The sequence below is a fragment of the Haemaphysalis longicornis genome, unplaced genomic scaffold (genome assembly GCF_048455015.1).
Source record: "Haemaphysalis longicornis isolate Haplotype H1 unplaced genomic scaffold, Haemaphysalis longicornis Haplotype H1 scaffold_1, whole genome shotgun sequence".
NCBI lineage: Eukaryota > Metazoa > Arthropoda > Arachnida > Ixodida > Ixodidae > Haemaphysalis > Haemaphysalis longicornis.
This window is the reverse complement of record NW_027526203.1, coordinates 378,728,328-378,748,788: the sequence shown is the minus strand read 5'-3', so window position 1 is coordinate 378,748,788 and position 20,461 is coordinate 378,728,328. Positions and strand designations below refer to the sequence as shown.

General features: G+C 50.5%; 10 non-coding genes across 10 annotated transcripts; all 10 read right to left on the bottom strand.

Moving 5' to 3' along the window:
* Positions 1-6,740: 6,740 nt before the first annotated feature.
* Positions 6,741-6,812, bottom strand: Trnac-gca (transfer RNA cysteine (anticodon GCA)). Its single transcript has one exon. It is a non-coding gene; the product is annotated as a tRNA-Cys (tRNA).
* A 2,205-nt stretch (positions 6,813-9,017) lies between these two features.
* Positions 9,018-9,089, bottom strand: Trnac-gca (transfer RNA cysteine (anticodon GCA)). The gene has a single exon. It is a non-coding gene; the product is annotated as a tRNA-Cys (tRNA).
* Positions 9,090-9,287: 198 nt separating this feature from the next.
* Positions 9,288-9,359, bottom strand: Trnac-gca (transfer RNA cysteine (anticodon GCA)). Its single transcript has one exon. It is a non-coding gene; the product is annotated as a tRNA-Cys (tRNA).
* A 212-nt stretch (positions 9,360-9,571) lies between these two features.
* On the bottom strand, positions 9,572-9,643 carry Trnac-gca (transfer RNA cysteine (anticodon GCA)). Its single transcript has one exon. It is a non-coding gene; the product is annotated as a tRNA-Cys (tRNA).
* Positions 9,644-11,931: 2,288 nt separating this feature from the next.
* Positions 11,932-12,003, bottom strand: Trnac-gca (transfer RNA cysteine (anticodon GCA)). The gene has a single exon. It is a non-coding gene; the product is annotated as a tRNA-Cys (tRNA).
* Positions 12,004-12,216: 213 nt separating this feature from the next.
* Trnac-gca (transfer RNA cysteine (anticodon GCA)) lies at positions 12,217-12,288 on the bottom strand. Its single transcript has one exon. It is a non-coding gene; the product is annotated as a tRNA-Cys (tRNA).
* A 223-nt stretch (positions 12,289-12,511) lies between these two features.
* Trnac-gca (transfer RNA cysteine (anticodon GCA)) lies at positions 12,512-12,583 on the bottom strand. Its single transcript has one exon. It is a non-coding gene; the product is annotated as a tRNA-Cys (tRNA).
* A 233-nt stretch (positions 12,584-12,816) lies between these two features.
* Positions 12,817-12,888, bottom strand: Trnac-gca (transfer RNA cysteine (anticodon GCA)). Its single transcript has one exon. It is a non-coding gene; the product is annotated as a tRNA-Cys (tRNA).
* Positions 12,889-13,103: 215 nt separating this feature from the next.
* Trnac-gca (transfer RNA cysteine (anticodon GCA)) lies at positions 13,104-13,175 on the bottom strand. The gene has a single exon. It is a non-coding gene; the product is annotated as a tRNA-Cys (tRNA).
* A 214-nt stretch (positions 13,176-13,389) lies between these two features.
* Trnac-gca (transfer RNA cysteine (anticodon GCA)) lies at positions 13,390-13,461 on the bottom strand. Its single transcript has one exon. It is a non-coding gene; the product is annotated as a tRNA-Cys (tRNA).
* Positions 13,462-20,461: the final 7,000 nt, after the last annotated feature.

Here is a 20,461-nt window from a genome sequence, read left to right as displayed (position 1 = left end):
AAATGAAAGTTAACAAAAACCATGAAGCTGAATGCTTAGATAAGCCTTCTGATGTGTGTGTGTGTGTGTGTGTGTGTGTGTGTGTGTGTGTGTGTGTGTGTGTGTGTGTGTGTGTGTGTGTGTGTGTGTGTGTGTGTGTGTGTGTGTGTGTGTGTGTGTGTGTGTGTGTGTGTGTGTGTGTGTGTGTGTGTGTGTGTGTGTGTGTGTGTGTGTGTGTGTGTGTGTGTGTGTGTGTGTGTGTGTGTGTGTGTGTGTGTGTGTGTGTGTGTGTGTGTGTGTGTGTGTGTGTGTGTGTGTGTGTGTGTGTGTGTGTGTGTGTGTGTGTGTGTGTGTGTGTGTGTGTGTGTGTGTGTGTGTGTGTGTGTGTGTGTGTGTGTGTGTGTGTGTGTGTGTGTGTGTGTGTGTGTGTGTGTGTGTGTGTGTGTGTGTGTGTGTGTGTGTGTGTGTGTGTGTGTGTGTGTGTGTGTGTGTGTGTGTGTGTGTGTGTGTGTGTGTGTGTGTGTGTGTGTGTGTGTGTGTGTGTGTGTGTGTGTGTGTGTGTGTGTGTGTGTGTGTGTGTGTGTGTGTGTGTGTGTGTGTGTGTGTGTGTGTGTGTGTGTGTGTGTGTGTGTGTGTGTGTGTGTGTGTGTGTGTGTGTGTGTGTGTGTGTGTGTGTGTGTGTGTGTGTGTGTGTGTGTGTGTGTGTGTGTGTGTGTGTGTGTGTGTGTGTGTGTGTGTGTGTGTGTGTGTGTGTGTGTGTGTGTGTGTGTGTGTGTGTGTGTGTGTGTGTGTGTGTGTGTGTGTGTGTGTGTGTGTGTGTGTGTGTGTGTGTGTGTGTGTGTGTGTGTGTGTGTGTGTGTGTGTGTGTGTGTGTGTGTGTGTGTGTGTGTGTGTGTGTGTGTGTGTGTGTGTGTGTGTGTGTGTGTGTGTGTGTGTGTGTGTGTGTGTGTGTGTGTGTGTGTGTGTGTGTGTGTGTGTGTGTGTGTGTGTGTGTGTGTGTGTGTGTGTGTGTGTGTGTGTGTGTGTGTGTGTGTGTGTGTGTGTGTGTGTGTGTGTGTGTGTGTGTGTGTGTGTGTGTGTGTGTGTGTGTGTGTGTGTGTGTGTGTGTGTGTGTGTGTGTGTGTGTGTGTGTGTGTGTGTGTGTGTGTGTGTGTGTGTGTGTGTGTGTGTGTGTGTGTGTGTGTGTGTGTGTGTGTGTGTGTGTGTGTGTGTGTGTGTGTGTGTGTGTGTGTGTGTGTGTGTGTGTGTGTGTGTGTGTGTGTGTGTGTGTGTGTGTGTGTGTGTGTGTGTGTGTGTGTGTGTGTGTGTGTGTGTGTGTGTGTGTGTGTGTGTGTGTGTGTGTGTGTGTGTGTGTGTGTGTGTGTGTGTGTGTGTGTGTGTGTGTGTGTGTGTGTGTGTGTGTGTGTGTGTGTGTGTGTGTGTGTGTGTGTGTGTGTGTGTGTGTGTGTGTGTGTGTGTGTGTGTGTGTGTGTGTGTGTGTGTGTGTGTGTGTGTGTGTGTGTGTGTGTGTGTGTGTGTGTGTGTGTGTGTGTGTGTGTGTGTGTGTGTGTGTGTGTGTGTGTGTGTGTGTGTGTGTGTGTGTGTGTGTGTGTGTGTGTGTGTGTGTGTGTGTGTGTGTGTGTGTGTGTGTGTGTGTGTGTGTGTGTGTGTGTGTGTGTGTGTGTGTGTGTGTGTGTGTGTGTGTGTGTGTGTGTGTGTGTGTGTGTGTGTGTGTGTGTGTGTGTGTGTGTGTGTGTGTGTGTGTGTGTGTGTGTGTGTGTGTGTGTGTGTGTGTGTGTGTGTGTGTGTGTGTGTGTGTGTGTGTGTGTGTGTGTGTGTGTGTGTGTGTGTGTGTGTGTGTGTGTGTGTGTGTGTGTGTGTGTGTGTGTGTGTGTGTGTGTGTGTGTGTGTGTGTGTGTGTGTGTGTGTGTGTGTGTGTGTGTGTGTGTGTGTGTGTGTGTGTGTGTGTGTGTGTGTGTGTGTGTGTGTGTGTGTGTGTGTGTGTGTGTGTGTGTGTGTGTGTGTGTGTGTGTGTGTGTGTGTGTGTGTGTGTGTGTGTGTGTGTGTGTGTGTGTGTGTGTGTGTGTGTGTGTGTGTGTGTGTGTGTGTGTGTGTGTGTGTGTGTGTGTGTGTGTGTGTGTGTGTGTGTGTGTGTGTGTGTGTGTGTGTGTGTGTGTGTGTGTGTGTGTGTGTGTGTGTGTGTGTGTGTGTGTGTGTGTGTGTGTGTGTGTGTGTGTGTGTGTGTGTGTGTGTGTGTGTGTGTGTGTGTGTGTGTGTGTGTGTGTGTGTGTGTGTGTGTGTGTGTGTGTGTGTGTGTGTGTGTGTGTGTGTGTGTGTGTGTGTGTGTGTGTGTGTGTGTGTGTGTGTGTGTGTGTGTGTGTGTGTGTGTGTGTGTGTGTGTGTGTGTGTGTGTGTGTGTGTGTGTGTGTGTGTGTGTGTGTGTGTGTGTGTGTGTGTGTGTGTGTGTGTGTGTGTGTGTGTGTGTGTGTGTGTGTGTGTGTGTGTGTGTGTGTGTGTGTGTGTGTGTGTGTGTGTGTGTGTGTGTGTGTGTGTGTGTGTGTGTGTGTGTGTGTGTGTGTGTGTGTGTGTGTGTGTGTGTGTGTGTGTGTGTGTGTGTGTGTGTGTGTGTGTGTGTGTGTGTGTGTGTGTGTGTGTGTGTGTGTGTGTGTGTGTGTGTGTGTGTGTGTGTGTGTGTGTGTGTGTGTGTGTGTGTGTGTGTGTGTGTGTGTGTGTGTGTGTGTGTGTGTGTGTGTGTGTGTGTGTGTGTGTGTGTGTGTGTGTGTGTGTGTGTGTGTGTGTGTGTGTGTGTGTGTGTGTGTGTGTGTGTGTGTGTGTGTGTGTGTGTGTGTGTGTGTGTGTGTGTGTGTGTGTGTGTGTGTGTGTGTGTGTGTGTGTGTGTGTGTGTGTGTGTGTGTGTGTGTGTGTGTGTGTGTGTGTGTGTGTGTGTGTGTGTGTGTGTGTGTGTGTGTGTGTGTGTGTGTGTGTGTGCCACTTTTCACTTAAAATATAATAAAAACCATAAAAGCAGCCAAAGTCTTTTTTTATTTACATATAACCGAAAACTATTCCTGAGCCTTTTCCCACTGTGAATGTGGATGACGAGCGAAGCTGAGTTCGGACTACACGCGGCGCCCCCATCACAACGTCAGAAGAGCAGTGAAATTCAAAATGGAGGACGGCAACTTGTCTTGACGACGGGACTGCTGCACCGAGGAGATGAGGAAACCAGACACTCAGACACGCCGACAGAGAGAGATAGAGGTACGAACGTAGGCATATCCGACGGGGGTCGCAGAGCAGCAAACATCTGAAAAACATTTATTATCTACCTGACTCTCTACTGATCTTGAAAATGGTGCCTATTGATGACTAATCCACTGAAAATCCATATCCGAATGATAAGACGTGTAATTTGCCAGTCTAAATGAATTTTGGACTCTAAAATGGTGCCTTTTATTAACTACTATACACAACGGGACATCCAAATGATGATGCGTATAGGCTTGAGGTTCAAATCAATGTTTTGGACGGCGTGCGACTTTGATGGTAACCTCGGGACAATAGCACTCGTACCGGAACGTTGGTTTTCCAACGCCTCATGCTTTAAAGAGACGTGATTTTTTGTTCGCTGATATGAAACCTAACCATGTAATCTTCGCTTAAAACTCGGTATTTAACGACCAAAGACCCACCCTAAGGATGATCCAGGTTCTCCTCCGGGTTTGTTGTTCGGTGACATCGTGACACCCATCACAAAATCGGGCCAGCCTGGTGACATTTGTTGCGCTGTTATCACTTTTATTATTTAGCGTTATTTTCCCGCTGTAAAATAACGCTAACTGGGATTACACTCTCAATATATGGCCTCACATATTGTTCAGTCTCGACTCAGAGCCTAGTTCGAAGTGTCCATACTACAAGTTTAAATCCAACGTGGGAGGCAAGTTCTTGCAATGTGGTTTTCCAGGGTCTGTGAAGAAGCTCTTCAGATAATGTGATTTACTTGCCCTTTGTCTGGCAAAGAACCTATAATGATCAGACAAAATGACGATTTCATACATGGGGGGCTCCTTCCAAGGGACTTCCGTTAGAGCCGTTTTATTAGAGCAGTATCTTCCGTCCACAGCATGACTTGGCATTGCAGCAGAACCAAAAGACAAAGATTGTACGTGGCCGACAAAGAAAACAAAACGTGTTCACACTTCAAAATAACATGCGTACGCTATAAAATCAGCAGAGATTCTCTGCATATGCCCGTCTCCTACAGGTACAGCCGACGCAACAAGCCTGCAGCGTAACATGCCTCCAGCGTGAGCGCGAGCAATGGAGGCTACGCGTCGTATATAAACCCAATATAGACAACACCTGGTCTCCAGGTAGGCAGACAGCTCACGCATAACGCGCTGACATACGCGATGCGTACAGTAGCCGCACATTGATTCTTGCTTTTGCCGCTCGCGTGGTATCTCACAAACTAACGATCTGTATATGAACGTCACATAGATGGAGCGTCGCAGAGTCGCTGCCCTGTGCCGGTCAAGCACCTCGGTCGCATTCACCAGCCGTGAAGAATCGTCCGGCCAAGGATTCACCCTGAAGTTCCCGCGCAATATTTTCTTACGTACTGACATGCCCTAGGGCACGGGGGTATGTGAGGCGCGGGTGAAGATGAACACTCAGAATAGTCCATCTGTACTCTAAATAAGGTAGAAAATGTGTGAGCGGGAATAAATGTCTGCGTACACACGCAATACCCGCCTGACATGTCTTGGAACTGATCGTGAATCGTGGACGTAACCCTCTCGCGAGAAATGTTGCACGAACAGGCGGAAAGGATTGCGTGGCTCTTTCCATGTAGTCGATCTCGGTGAGCAAATAGTAGCGAGGGGACACAAAGCCGTTGCGGCACCATCGTTATTCGCGCTGCTTGAGCTACCTCGTCGTGTATGATGCAGGGGCACGCCAGAAGCGCCGTAAATAAAGCCACCGGCGCGAATAAAATTCCCCCGGCAGCAGGCGAGGCCCCTCTCCGGGCCGCGTATTAAATTGTAGCGATGCAGTATCCGCGGCACAGGATGTCCGGTCGGTGGGCGGGAACGCATCTCTGGCGTTGCATTTGATATACGCCCTTCGTCCGATCTATTCACATCGCATGCTCACCCTTCTAGAGCCTGGCTTTTTTTGTTTCCTGCCCCCCGCAGGCGAGACCGCTCAGGCAAGTCTTCTCGGTGGCCCAGGTGTGGACGGTGCCGAGCCGGACTCGGCGGCGGCGGCGGCGTCACCCTGGGCGACAGATGGGCCCGCGCGACCCTTGTGCAGGCGAAGCGGGCGTGACTTGGAGCTGCGCGCGCGGTCGCCGGTCGTGATGTAACACCGGGCTCCCGAGTTTCGCCCCAAGACGCCGCCGCTGTTTGCCAACCGCGCTAACCGACCACCTGTTGTCGCCCCCCGCTCGCCTTCTGCCCTTTTGCTGCGATACGCGCTGAAATTGAATGCTACGGGACAGCGGCGTGGATAGATGTGTACGCGGACGTTGCGTGAGCGCGAGAAACGAGTGCGCGCATCGAGGACGTGTTTCGCAGCCTTTCGCCGCGCCTCTTAAGTGACACTTGCACTGCGCGGCGGACCGTTGGGGTGGAGTGCGAGTGCGCGCCCCTGATGCGCTCCAAGGAGCATCGGTGCCGCCAGTGGCTGCTGCTGGCCGAGTTGTCTCCCGGCGCGAATTTCTTCGCCCGCCGCGGCCATTCCTGACACGCCCGCTTTCTTTTTTACATGCCTTCCTGGTCTCGGCTGGAAGGAGCCGCTTCCTTCCGCGCGCGAGAGAAACTGGTCTGGCCGACTATGTTATCAGCCGTGGCTCCCGCCTCATGATCGGTGCGCGTTGCACAGTAAGCGCATATATGAGCGGAATTTAAGGCGTATTTACCGACTCACTGCACAAGGAATTAAAAAAATAAAGAAACATGAATCAAAAGCATTCTTGCTTATTCCGTACACGACCTTCCTTAACCCCGGCGGTTCTCAGCCGTGACCGTGCTGAAGACCCTTTCCGGGGTTAGCAAAGGGAGGGGCAACCCCACCACGAGGCGTGCTGATACGCGTCATAATTTCAAACTATTTACTCCTGCATGTGAAGTTGCCCGCGCACATTTCTGTGCCCACTTTATGTGTGTCCATCTTTGGCGACAAAACTGCGCCCTTGGTGCACGGGCATGAGCGTTGGCAGGATTTTATCTCGAGGGGGGCAAACCCGTTACATCTCGGGGGAACAGGGAGAGGGCCGGGTGAGGGGGGCAGGACTGGTGTGGCTTGTAGAGGGTAACTGCTCCTTTTGCACTTCCTGCAGATGCCCCTTTACCCCGAGAAGAGAAACGTACAGTCATGGACAAATGAAATGCGAACACAAAATATGAACCAGAAGTCGCAAAATTGAAAAAAAAAAAATACTGTTCGTTGAGGTCCAATCATGGCGCGCTTTTAATACGTTTGGAAAGCCACATTTCCAAAGTTTGTTTTCGTAGCCAAGCCATGCGTCATATTGACTTGCATGGAACGAAATCGCGCTATTTGTGTGTTCATATTTTCGCGTTCGCGTTAGGTTGTCCATGACTGTACGCGGCATGCGGCAAGGTTTCGCAAACAGGAGGGAAAGGGGCTGTCTCGCGGACCTCAATTGCTACTCTATCAAGAAATGATAAAGTGCGAAAATGCCCCTTTCGGTAGAATGTTACAGTGCCGTTGCAGAGCTCTCTAGGCGCAGCAGAAAGCAAAATTACGAGTGTAGGGGGTACCCGGGTTTTAACCGGGCACCCTTTGATCTGCAGTCGAATGCTCTACCACTGAGCTATACCCCCTTTTTTTAATTGCCAGGCTTTCACTTTACAACAAAATGAATGCAGGGTTCAGCATATGTATGATAACAAACTGAAAAACGCCCCCAACCCGACCCGGGCTGGCGTTGTCACTTCAAAAGGGTTTTAACGCTGCCAGTGGCTCGACACTTGAAAGCCGTTGCGGCACGCATTCATGCAATTTCTGTTCTATATACCTTAAAATATATTCACTGAAATACACCCGCGTCGACCGAGTGTCTACATCGCTGTAGACATCAGCCGAGCGTGCTTGCCAAATACTCTGGAGGCCCAACGACATTATCATGTCCAATGGCATACTTTCATCGCATCCACTGCCAGGTAACGAATCTCGTGTGGGCTCAGAGGGAGCTCTTTGCGCAAAGCCCTCTGAAGAACGTCCCAGAAGAAGACACCTTTTCAACAGTGTAGGACAACATGATTTACTGTTTCGGACGTTTTACACAGTGTACAGTGCGTACCCCAAGGAACAAAGAAACCCCTTTCTGCCATCCATGTCTTTGTGGTTAATTGTTGGTGCGAAGTTTAAAAAAGAAATGTTTCAGCCCTGGCAGTACTGGCATTTTCTTCACACGTTTAAGAATGTTTTCCTAGGGCCTCCAGCGTATAAGGCTCGGTACACAGAAAAGGGGGTTATAACGCTACATACCTATTTATACAATTTCCCCCGTGCAACAACACTCAAGTACTCTTTTGAAGACACCACCCTCAGAAACCTCACCGCGTTGACTATTTCCTTTACATAGCCGTGGAGGCGGCCACTTTTGCGGCCGCTGGTCGCAACAAAATCGGGCAAAGCTCGTCCGAGTCGAAATGGACACACAGTCCTAAAAAAAGCATCGCGTACATCGCGAAAATATAAAACAAGCTGTCACATGGACAAATGGGTCAGCCCTAGCCCACCCTCTTGAAATCGCCTGAAAAGATTTGTTCAGCTACTTCTCTCCCAACTTGAGGCCCAAACAAATACCGCGAACACGCGATGAAGTTTCTGCACATTCACTCAAGAACAATGTAGAATTTGCATCACATACCACAATTTGCTGGCAAGGAAAACGTTGCATGCGTTTGCCCTTGCGAACTTAGATAAACCACAGCCCCTCCAATTGTCAGCCTTCTCGAGGAGCTCTTGAGCTAGCACACGCATATAGGGCTCACTGTATCTATAATACTCCAGTTGATTGGCCAAGTGCTTGACTGAATGAGTATCGTAAGTAGCGCTCGAAACGGGACACAGAAGAGAAGACACACACGACGGCGCTAACTCGCAACTGACTTTATTAGGCGTAAACACAAATATATACTCAGAAAAAACTCGTGCCCAGGTCAACCCCGAAAGTGCAGTTTGATAAACACAATGGTCACAGGATTACGATTAAAAAAACACAACAACAATGTAATCTTGTGTTTTTTGAATCGTAATCCTGTGACCGTTGTGTTTATCAAACTGAACTTTCGGGGTTGACCTGGGCACGAGTTTTTTCTGAGTATATATTTGTGTTTACGCCTAATAAAGTCAGTTGCGAGTTAGCGCCGTCGTGTGTGTCTTCTCTTCTGTGTCCCGTTTCAAGCGCTACTTACGATGAATCAAAACCAACTAGCCCAACTGTCAATTTTACTGACTGAATGAGTAACCCAATTGATGTTGGCGAAAATCTGTAGGGTTGTTGGCCAGTCGTTGTGCCAGAACCTGACACTTACCCCAGTTCACCAGGCTTCCTGTGACAACGCCAAACCGGTTCACAAGTTTGACTACGTGAACGACACTTTCCTTGTCGTGGCAAAACACCCCGACATCGTTTGCATAGGCGAAAAAATTTACTTCACACGTATGTAAACGGAAACCTCGTATCTGGTCGTTCTTTATAATGGTTAAACAATATTGCAATGTATATACAAAAAAGGAATGGGCTGACTGAGAAATACCCCCAGTACAGAACGAGAGTGCAACATAGTCGTTGTAACTATGAATTTCGAAGACTACATTATGTAACAGAGAGAGAGAGAGAGAGAGAGAGAGAGAGAGAGGAAAATTTAACTACAGCAGAGAGGTCACCTAGCAGCGAGCTTCGCTTGCTATTCCATACGATACGTAAATGATGAAGGGTGCAAATGCCCCTTTAGTGTTATACTCATAGTGCCGCCAAAACGCCTTCTCGGCACAGGAAAAAAATACACCCCAATCGTAGTGGGCACCCGGGTTCGAACAGAGGACTCTTCGATCTGCAGTCGAATGCTCTACCACTGAGCTATGCCCCCACTACAAAATGTGAGTGCAACATATTCGTTGTAACTATGAATTGGATTTCGAAGACTGTAACAGAGACCGAGGCGGGAAAAATTTAACTACAGCAAAGAGGTCACCTAGCAGCAAGTGTGGCTTGCTATTTCATACGTAAATGATGAAGGGCCGTCAAAAGGCCCTCTCGGCGCAGCAAAAAAAATGATAGCAATTGTAGGGGGCACCCGGGTTTGAACCGGGGACCCTTCGATCTGCAGTCGAATGCTCTACCACTGAGCTATGCCCCCACTACACACGGAGAGTGCAACATATTTGTTCTAACTATGGATTGGATTTCGAAGACTACATTATGTAACCGAGAGAGAAAGAGAGAGAGGAAAATTTAACTACAACCGAGAGGTAACCTAGCAGCAAGTGTGGCTTGCTATTTCATACGTAAATGATGAAGGGCCGTCAAAAGGCCCTCTCGGCGCAGCAAAAAAAAAATGATAGTAATTCTAGGGGGCACCCGGGTTTGAACCGGGGACCCTTCGATCTGCAGTCGAATGCTCTACCACTGAGCTATGCCCCCACTGTTGAAAAATAAAGATGCGCAGGCAGGGGGCGATAATAGGGGGAGTGGAAGAGGAGGATCGTAGGGGCGCTCACTGCCTCGCTAATCGACTCGAGCACCACATCGGAAGCCAGACGCTGGTCCTCTTTCGCTACACATTTTCTGGTGCCGAAACCCGGGAACCGGCGCACGAGCGAATCTACGTTCGACGGCGCAGTGGCTCCGAGGCACGCGAGGCTTGGATACCTTCGTACTGCTTTATCCTGGAAGCCTTGCCCTCGGCCGCCGCCCCTTTCGGCTCGTGCCCAAGCCCGCCCTTTGTCCCCTTGGTATTCGCAACCCCAGCGTCTTGCTTCATCGACTGGTGCCATGGACGCTCTTCGTATTCGCCGAGATGTCCTGCGAGCGACCGTCTCCGGGACCATGACAGTCCTCGACGCCTTGCTGCGGAGTCAGGCAGCAACGGCCCTTGATAGGCAAAATGTACTCGACCTCATCTTGCATGACCAGGTGAGCCTTCACCAGCTCGACGCCGAAATTCAAGCGAACCTGACGGATGACGAATTCGAAGCGGACATTTTGAACGCGATCGACTACGATGAACGGATCTGCGCCCTGCGAACGCGCGTATGCTTTTCCGCGAGCCAAGACTCATTCGCAAGCCCCGTCCCGCAACCTAGGGCAGCCCTGTTTACTACCCGCACCGCAACCTCGATTATTTACTCGATCCCCAAGGAGGCCCGGCGGACAATGGTCCCGGGTGACGTGCCACCCGTACGGGAAATGACTGGCGCGCGGGTAGAACAGGGAAACGGCGACGGAGGCGCTTCGGCCTTACAGGGCGCCAAGCAGGACACCGAGGTGCTCAGCCAGGGAGAGAGGCTCCAGCAACTGCGAAGTCCTGCTGCTTCCGTGACTGCAGTTTTGGGGAAGCCTCAAGGATGCTCCCGGGACCTCAGCATCGGTGACGCGGCTATCGTTTCTGAGACGGCCGAGCAGCCCTGCCGTGAATCTAGACTTCTGCTTTGGAGATGTCGAAGTGGCCCCAGACGGATGCTGGCATCACAGACGCGATTCCGACTTCGGAGACGTCACTACAGCCCTTTCGCAACCCTCGCTGGGACAACTTGACTTCCGCTCCGGAGACGTCTGACCCGTTCTGCCACGGCCCTAGCGTCGATGATGCGACTCTTGTTTTGGAGACCACCGAGCTTTCCTGTTGTGACCTTTACGTCGGCGACGCATCTCTCTTTTCGCCAGCAGTTCAGCAACCCGGTTACGAGTCAAATAAGTTTTCATTGTGTTCAGCAACAAAAACACCGTTCGTGAAGAAGATTGACTCGCGTCTGGGTATAACGAAGCGCCTGCTCCTACGACGCTCCATAAGCGAGCTTCGACGCCGGAAGCGAGCTTCGGCTACTCTCGTCAAGGCCCGGTGGGGAGGTATCCTCGTGGCGAAGCAGAACAGAGGCTTTGATGGTGACTACCCTTCTCCAACAAGAGCAAGTCGATGCTGAATGCGCGTTTCTACAGTGTTTATAGGTCCGAAGAGAGCGAAGTCCCATGGTTTGCAGAGAAACCGGGTGTGCTTCTGGAACCCACCGATTACTTCACGGAACGCCTATCAGACGTGGGCGCAACGACAGTGCCACTACGCTCGCCGCATGATCTCTGCAAATTTGACCGACCGCCGCAGCTGTTCCCATTCGATCCCGGTGGCCGCCTTGACAAAGCTGTTTACAGAAATCGACGGCACCGAGATGCCCAGCCAATGCTCCACTGGATCCCCTAACCAGCCTGCAAGCATCGCTGCTGTCAAATCATGCGCCACTATGGAAGTCGAAAAACTGGTCATAGCGGGGCCCGGACTTCGCCACTGAACGTGCCGCTGCCAGCTAGCTCCTGACCAACTTGGCGGCGGCGGGAGTATGTTGAGAAATAAAGATGCGCAGGCAGGGGGCGATAGTAGGGGGAGTGGAAGAGGAGGAAGAGGAGGATCGTAGGGGCGCTCACTGCCTCGCTAATTGACTCGAGCACCACATCGGAAGCCAGACGCTGGTCCTCTTTCGCTACACCCACTACACACGGAGAGTGCAACATATTTGTTCTAACTATGGATTGGATTTCGAAGACTACATTATGTAACCGAGAGAGAGAGAGAGAGAGAGAGAGAGAGAGAGAGGAAAATTTAACTACAACCGAGAGGTAACCTAGCAGCAAGTGTGGCTTGCTATTTCATACGTAAATGATGAAGGGCCGTCAAAAGGCCCTCTCGGCGCAGCTAAAAAAAAAATGATAGTAGTTGTAGGGGGCACCCGGGTTTGAACCGGGGACCCTTCGATCTGCAGTCGAATGCTCTACCACTGAGCTATGCCCCCACTACACACGGAGAGTGCAACATATTTGTTCTAACTATGGATTGGATTTCGAAGACTACATTATGTAACAGAGAGAGAGAGAGAGAGAAAGGAAAATTTAACTACAACCGAGAGGTAACCTAGCAGCAAGTGTGGCTTGCTATTTCATACGTAAATGATGAAGGGCCGTCAAAAGGCCCTCTCGGCGCAGCAAAAAAAAATGATAGCAATTGTAGGGGGCACCCGGGTTTGAACCGGGGACCCTTCGATCTGCAGTCGAAATCTCTACCACTGAGCTATGCCCCCACTACACACGGAGAGTGCAGCATGTTTGTTCTAACTATGGATTGGATTTCGAAGACTACATTATGTAACCGAGAGAGAGAGAGAGAGAGAGAGAGAGAGAGGAAAATTTAACTACAACCGAGAGGTAACCTAGCAGCAAGTGTGGCTTGCTATTTCATACGTAAATGATGAAGGGCCGTCAAAAGGTCCTCTCGCGCAGCAAAAAAGAAATGATAGCAATTGTAGGGGGCACCCGGGTTTGAACCGGGGACCCTTCGATCTGCAGTCGAATGCTCTACCACTGAGCTATGCCCCCACTACACACGGAGAGTGCAACATATTTGTTCTAACTATGGATTGGATTTCGAAGACTACATTATGTAACCGAGAGAGAGAGAGAGAGAGAGAGAGAGAGAGAGAGGGGAAAATTTAACTACAACCGAGAGGTAACCTAGCAGCAAGTGTGGCTTGCTATTTCATACGTAAATGATGAAGGGCCGTCAAAAGGCCCTCTCGGCGCAGCAAAAAAAAAAAAATGATAGTAATTGTAGGGGGCACCCGGGTTTGAACCGGGGACCCTTCGATCTGCAGTCGAATGCTCTACCACTGAGCTATGCCCCCACTACACACGGAGAGTGCAACATATTTGTTCTAACTATGGATTGGATTTCGAAGACTACATTATGTAACAGAGAGAGAGAGAGAGAGAAAGGAAAATTTAACTACAACCGAGAGGTAACCTAGCAGCAAGTGTGGCTTGCTATTTCATACGTAAATGATGAAGGGCCGTCAAAAGGCCCTCTCGGCGCAGCAAAAAAAAAAATGATAGTAATTGTAGGGGGCACACGGGTTTGAACCGGGGACCCTTCGATCTGCAGTCGAATGCTCTACCACTGAGCTATGCCCCCACTACACACGGAGAGTGCAACATATTTGTTCTAACTATGGATTGGATTTCGAAGACTACATTATGTAACAGAGAGAGAGACAGAGAGAGGAAAATTTAACTACAGCAGAGAGGTCACCTAGCAGCAAGTGTGGCTTGCTATTCCATACGCAAATTATAAAAGTTCGTCAAAAGGCTCTCTGGGCACAGCAAAAAAAAAAAAGGATCCTAATTGTAGGGGGCACCCGGGTTTGAACCGGGGTCCCTACGATCTGCAGTCGAATGCTCTACCACTGAGCTATACCCCCAGGAGGCAACAAGACTGCAACGTATTTACTATCACCATGAATTGGATTAGGAAGACTACATTATATAACACACTCACACACACAGAGAGAGAAAGGGGAATTTAACTACAGTAGAGAGATCACTGTGATGGTATACAGGCTCCTAACGATCACCAGCGTTGCGGACGGGAGAATGATGAGACTAGACAGCGGAACATGAAAAACTGAAAAACGGCACACTTTATGAGGTCGGGTAAAGGAAGAAACACGCGGAGATGAAAGGCAAAGGGAAAAATATGCAGCGCTGCTAACTAGTAGGGAAACCGAAACTGTCCGAAAATCACGAGTCCGTTCTAACGGAAGTCAAATTGAAAACGTGGAAAGTCTCACAGGTTGGACGAGCTGCTCGGGAGGGCGCAGGTTGGCTGGAGCTTGGCTGGAGCCATGTTGTTGCACCGGCGGAACATTCTGGAACATGGTCGGGTGGTGGGGCGCTGTTCCGTGCGGTCGTTTCCCTGGCCGTTCCCTTGTAGGCCATCCCAGGGGAACCACCGTCGCGCACCAGGTAGGGGAACCGCGGTGTCTGGTCAGCAGGCTGCCCTCTTACTTTCTCACGATCACTGCACGGCAAGGCCGGAACACCCCGTCGGTTTCCCCGGCCGGAATCCTGTTTCTTCGCTCCTCTTTTCCGTGGAGCATACCCCCACAATGGTGATTGGCCGTCTTCTTTGACGAAATTGTCTTCAAAAACGGAAAGTTGGCGGTACTTCATCACAGTCACCTAGCAGCAAGCTTGGCTTGCTACTCCATACGTAAATGATAAAGGGTCGTCAATAGGCCCTCTCGGCAGCAGCAAAAAAAAAAAATTCTACCATCTTCCCGTTGGGGAACCCTGAGTATTATGCGAAGCAGCCATGGGTCGATTCAAGTGCCCATTAGTTTTCAGTTCGTCGTTTCCGTTAGGTTGAGGTACGTCGCTACCGTTATATTTACCGTTTGATTTCCATGGTAACTACCAAACTTTTCACTTACCGAAACTACGAAATGGGAAATTGCGTTGACCCCATGGCTGCTCCGCATACTACTCAGGTTCCCTTACGGGAAGATGGTGTAATTGTATTGGAGGGGCATTAGTGGAGAGGCATAAGAGAGAGAGAGAGAGAGAGAGAGAGAGAGAGAGAGAGAGAGAGAGAGAGAGAGAGAGAGAGAGACGTTGTACGTGGTATGAGTTTGTCTTTATTTAGGCATTATCATCATCATGTTCAACGTAGGTGACGTCGAGCTGTGGTTGGTTTTGGCGTTCCACTTTGATTATGACCGCCTGATGGTCTGTGAAATGTAAAGTCAAGGGCTGTTGTAGTGGATGAACCCTAAAGTTGCTGAAGATGAGGTCGATGCACGTTTCCCGGATGGTTGTGGGCTGCTTATAATCACGGCCCGCCGAGACTCGCCGACGCACGCCGCCGCCGACGACGATGAAACGTCGAAGGCTCGTGCAGCGTGCTCGTCTCGTGCCGGCTCAGGGAGACACCTGCAACACTGCCGCTCCAGGAGCCATTAAAGGGTAAGACACCACCGGGCGTTCAGCGAGCCGAGCATGCGCAGTGGGGGTGTGGACGCCGCACGGCGGAGGGAGGGACATAGCCCCAAACATGAGGTGCTTCGCATGTAAAAAAAGGATCCTAATTTTAGGGGGCACCCGGCTCAACCGGCGACCCTTCGATCTGCAGTCGAGTGCTCTACCACTGATCTATACCTCCAGTACGCAACGAGAGTGCAACGTATGTGCTGTAACTATGGATTGGCTTTCGAAGACTACATTATGAAACAGAGAGAGAGAGAGAGAGAGAGAGAGAGAGAGAGAGAGAAATTGAACTACAGTGGAGAGGTCACCTAGCAGCAAACTCGGCTGCTTTTCCATACGCAGAGTGCAAATGCCCCTTTAGTGTAATACTGTATCGTGCCGCCAAAGGCCTTCTCGGTACAGGAAAAAGTGATGCTAATCGTAGGGGGCAACCGGGCTTGAACAGAGGACCTTTCGATCTGCAGTCGAACGCTCTACCACTGAGCTATGCCCCGACTACTCAACGAGAGTGCAACATATTTGTTGTAACTATGGATTGTATTTCGAAGACTACATTATGGGACAGAAAGAGAGAAGAAATTAGCTACAGTGGCGAGGTCACCTAGCAGAAAGCTCGGCTTGCTATTCTAGACGTAGATGATAAAGGGTGAAAATGCCCATTTAGTGTAATGCTTATAGTGCCGACTTATAGTCCTTACAAACCCATGTAATTCCTCCAAAAAATCTGGGCCGAGAACCCCACATGCCCTTGGACTTTACGAGATTTAAGGCAGCGCCTGACACGTGACAAAACTGCCTGGTTAACATGAGTGCTTACTAAGCACTGTTTTGTCGCTACAGAAGTAGGCAACGTCGTCAGCGTAAGCTAGGAACTTGACCTCACACTGTGCCAGTGAGAGACCTGTACCGTTTGTATTCCGAATTGTGCTAAGTCATAGTGGTTCGAGGTGTAAGCCGATAATGACGGAGACAATGAGCACCCTTGCCGAACGGAAGACTGAGTATGAACAGGAGTAGAGAGCTCCCTACTAATGATCAGCCTTGTGTACCAAGGCTGATCAAGTTGTTATAACACAGCTTAATCCCCTCGAGTAAAATATTCCCAATACCGGTGTGCTCCCGTACAGAAAACAAAAAATCATGTCGGACTCTATCAAACGCCTTGGCAAGGTCTATGTGCACACGTGCCACTTGTCCCATTTCATCTCAAGCACACTATAACACTGAACGAGCAATATGTATGTTTGTGTAAATACTTCGGCCTCAAATTCCACGTTTTTGATATGCTCCAATTAATGACAAGCGGCAGCATACATGACAAAATTTTAGCGAACATTTTGTAATCAACATTACACAGACAGATGGGACGGTATCCTTCGACAGTTTTCAGATGGTTTTCCTCTGTGGTTTTGGGTATTACTACCGTATGAGCAACGTAAAACGTAGAAGGGAGGGAACCCACCTCGCAGGCTTTTGTAAAAACTGTTAGCAAAACCGGCTCAAGGACCGTACAAAATTTTCTATAGGATGCAGAACTAAGGCCGTGTGGACCTGGGGATTTATGGTTTGCAGTGACTTTATATCGGCCTCTACTTCGCTTAGCGGGATTGGCTTTTCAACAAGAGCCCGCTCCTCCTTACCAAGCAGGGGTAAAGAGTCAAGGAAAGACCTGAAATCATTGTTCACTTTAGAGCTGCCCCCCCCCCCCCCCGCCAATGTTTTGAATAATGATCCTGAAATGCCTGAAGAATATTGGAATTATCATTGAAGGTGTTTCCAATGTATTGAATCCCGAGAATTTCTTTTGCAAGTGCAGATTGGCGCTCATCTCTCAAAGAAGTCTTTGTTGATTGGCCTTCATGTAATCGTTGTGTTTTTCGCATCGAATGTCCGCCAGTCCATGCTCACTCAACAAGTATTGAAGAATTTCAGGGTAGCGTCATGCGGTGCAGTACAAACCGAACGATTCGTAGCATCGCAGCCGCAATTAAAATCTCCCATTGGTAGTATATTGCAGTAAGTTTTTAGAAAGTTAGCCAGCAGCGAAAGGAAGAAAAGTCTTCTGTTTTGTGCCTTATTTGGGGCATACACACAAATAGCCCACCACTATAGTCCAGAAACTGCAATGCCACAGCATATAAATCTACCCGAGTCATCAGCTTTACAGCAAAAGTCTGCGAATCAAGGTATTTGCGGACTAAAAGCATGCATTCACCCGGGAGGCCAACTGAGTGACTAACACATCCGTGGTAGTCATCTCAGAAAAGTTCTAACGGAACAACCACGGCTTCATCCGTGCATAACTTAGTGTCATGTACGGCAGCTATTGTTACAACATTACGCTTCATTAGCTGACTCAACTGATGCTGTCGACCCCTATTTCGCAATCCCCTTACATTCAATGTAGCAATCTGAACTTCGGGGATTTTCGCCATCACTTTCAACCACTTTAAACACCAGTTCCTGCCCTAGTAGTCACATGGCCTGACTTGGCCTTTGAAAACCCTGGAGGAGCAGTAGTTTTCTTTGAGACCAACCGACCTCGTTGACTACTAGCTCCGGGCCTCTTTCGGTTCTCCTCATCGTCCACGATGTCTGTTGCTAACCGCTTTTCTCCAGAACCAACAGGGGGCTGACGCTGTCGGCCGTGCCTAGCTTCGGCTCCAGATTAATGTCTTTAAGCCAGCGGAATTTGGGACTCAATCTTATAATTGACCGTCACCAACGTGTGCCGAAAGCGACGAGAGCAACCAGTGAGGAGCCATTTCCTACGACTACGGCCCACACCACAATTGAAGATCGTCGAGCCCAGAGACCGCGCTAGGCCTACATGGTCTAGCCACAACATCGTGTCGCCGAGCAGCCACAGCACCATGCAAAACGCCTCGCCGCCGCTCGCCTGCGTCACCGCCAACATGGAAGTGGACCCCCTCAGTGGAAGAGCACTACGCCCGAACAACCCGTGGGTGTGTGTACTTCGCAAGCGCAATAAGCTCGACGCCCCAGCTCCCACAACAGCCGCTGCGCAACAAAAGCCGCCGGACCGCCCGCCTTATGCCGCAACGCCGCCGCCACGCAACCCATTGCCGCGCTTGCCTCCTGACAACTACACCATCGTGTATCGACCTCGCGATAGCGTCAACGTCGCCAAGCTGAACACCACTGAGCTCACCGATGCCTTTGCAGGCAAGTGTGGACTCTCTCGTACGGCGTTTTACAATTTTGTCACCCTACTCGTACTGCCTACATCCAACGTGAGTGTAACTAGCACCGCCGACTCCGAACTGGCTATGGCTCTTAGCAGTATACAAACACTGCAAATTTCGCACGGACAGCTGTGAGTTTTCACCGTACATGGAGCCCCCCATCCCCCTACACCTGCCGAGGGGTAATACACGGCCGCCTGGACGCAGCCGTAACCCCGGACACTCTCTCGGATTTACTGCAAGCCAACAAACCATCCCTCCTCCACGCGCGCATGATGGGTCAAAGCCGATCCGCGCTACTCACCTTTCAAGGAAAACGTGTCGTTTTACGTGAAACTTGGCTGCTTCTTGTACCGCTGGAGACCTTTTCGACGGACAGTGCAAGTGTGCTGTGCGTGCAGAGAACTGGTGCACCGCACGGACGTGTGCCCCCACCCCGACAACTCGCAGTGCCCTGAATGTGGACAAACTTCACCCACACCTGACCATGTCTGTTCCCCCATGTGCCAGCTGTGCTCTCAACCACATGCTACGGCGGGAAAAGGCTTCCCGTGCTGCTTCACCTGTCAACCCATGACATCCACGTGCAACTTAAAGAGCAAATCATTGCCATCCTCAGCAAGAATCATCCCAGCTCTATTCTAGCCCTTGACGTGCAGGGGGCTGTTGACAATGTCACCCATACGGCCATTCTAGCCAGGTTACACTCCCTCAAATGCAGAGCCGCTACCTACAATTACGTCCGGGCCTTCCTCACAGACCGCAGAGCGACTCTCCATCTTAACCCCCACACCTCCGACAAGTTTAACACACCAGCCAAGGGTACCCCACCGGGCTCAGTTATTTCATTCCTACTTTTCAACATTACACTGTCGGGACCACCATCTCTACTTAACCATATCCCGGGCATTTCACACGCATTCTATGCGGAGGACCTTACCATATTGGCCAATAACGGATCTCCAGGCAACCAAGAATACCATTTACAGCAAGCCATTGATGCCACCACGAACTATTTGCAAATGTGCGGCCTCACGTGAACCCCATCAAAATCTGCCCTTCTGATCCTACAAGCTCGGACACGGGGACGGCCTCCTAGCCCCACCCCAGACCCCACAGTCACGATCAACGGCCAGTTGGTCCCCACTGAAAACCCTCCGTATATAAGGTATCCCTTACCACCATGATGGCTCAGGAGCAGCCCTGCTCCCCAGACTCCAACAAACGATATCCCAACTCACCCATCTCATCCAACGCATCTGCACCCGCCGTCGAGGCCTCAAAGAAGCTGATACCTGTCGAATACTACAAGTAATTATCTTGAGCCGCATCACCTACGGAACTCCATACTTGGCCCTCAAACCTCAAGAAATTGCGAAGATCGACATCATCATCCGCAAGGCTTACAAAACTGCTCTTGGACTCCTCGCATTTACCTCTACCGAACGACTTTTACAACTAGGCCTGCACAACACACTATGAGAGCTTATATAGGCGCACACCAACAACCAGTTACAAGGCCTACGACTCACAGCAACCGGGCGACAAGTACTCGCAAAGCTAGGATACTCCCTCCCCCAAACTGTGGATACTATACAACGCCTGTCGGCTGCTCATCGAAGCACCATACACGTTCTCCCGATACCCAGGAACGTGATCCCCATCTACAACGCAGGTCGACGACAATATCGGGCCCGCCTCCTGTCTACAAAATACGGCAGTGATCAGGAGGCCTGCTATACCGACACCGCACGCTATCGCACTCACCCCGCACACGCGGCTGCAGCCATCCAAGCCAACGGCACAACTCTCGCTACGGCTAGCCTCCTCACCACCTCCATCACCACAGCCGAAGGAGCAGCCATTGCTCTAGCAATAATACACGCTCCTTCACGCTACATACCCGTGCTCACAGACTCGCAAGCGGCTCGTCGGCGCTTTGCATCAGAAAGCATATCCACTCTCGCAGCAACCATACTCTCTCAACAGCATGAACTCCCCCAGACTCGCATCGTATGGATTCCTGCCCATACATCCCTTCCTGGGAACAAGGTGGCACATGCCACCGCCTGCGACCTTATCCACCGGGCATTTCCAGAAGGGGAAGACGACGCAACGCTCTGCGACCCTCTTGTCCTGCATCCCCTCCCTCAAACATACACGCACATCCTTTACCACTACAGGGCCTCCCGCCTTACCTTTCCCCCTCCCCACCCCTCCCTTCCCACGG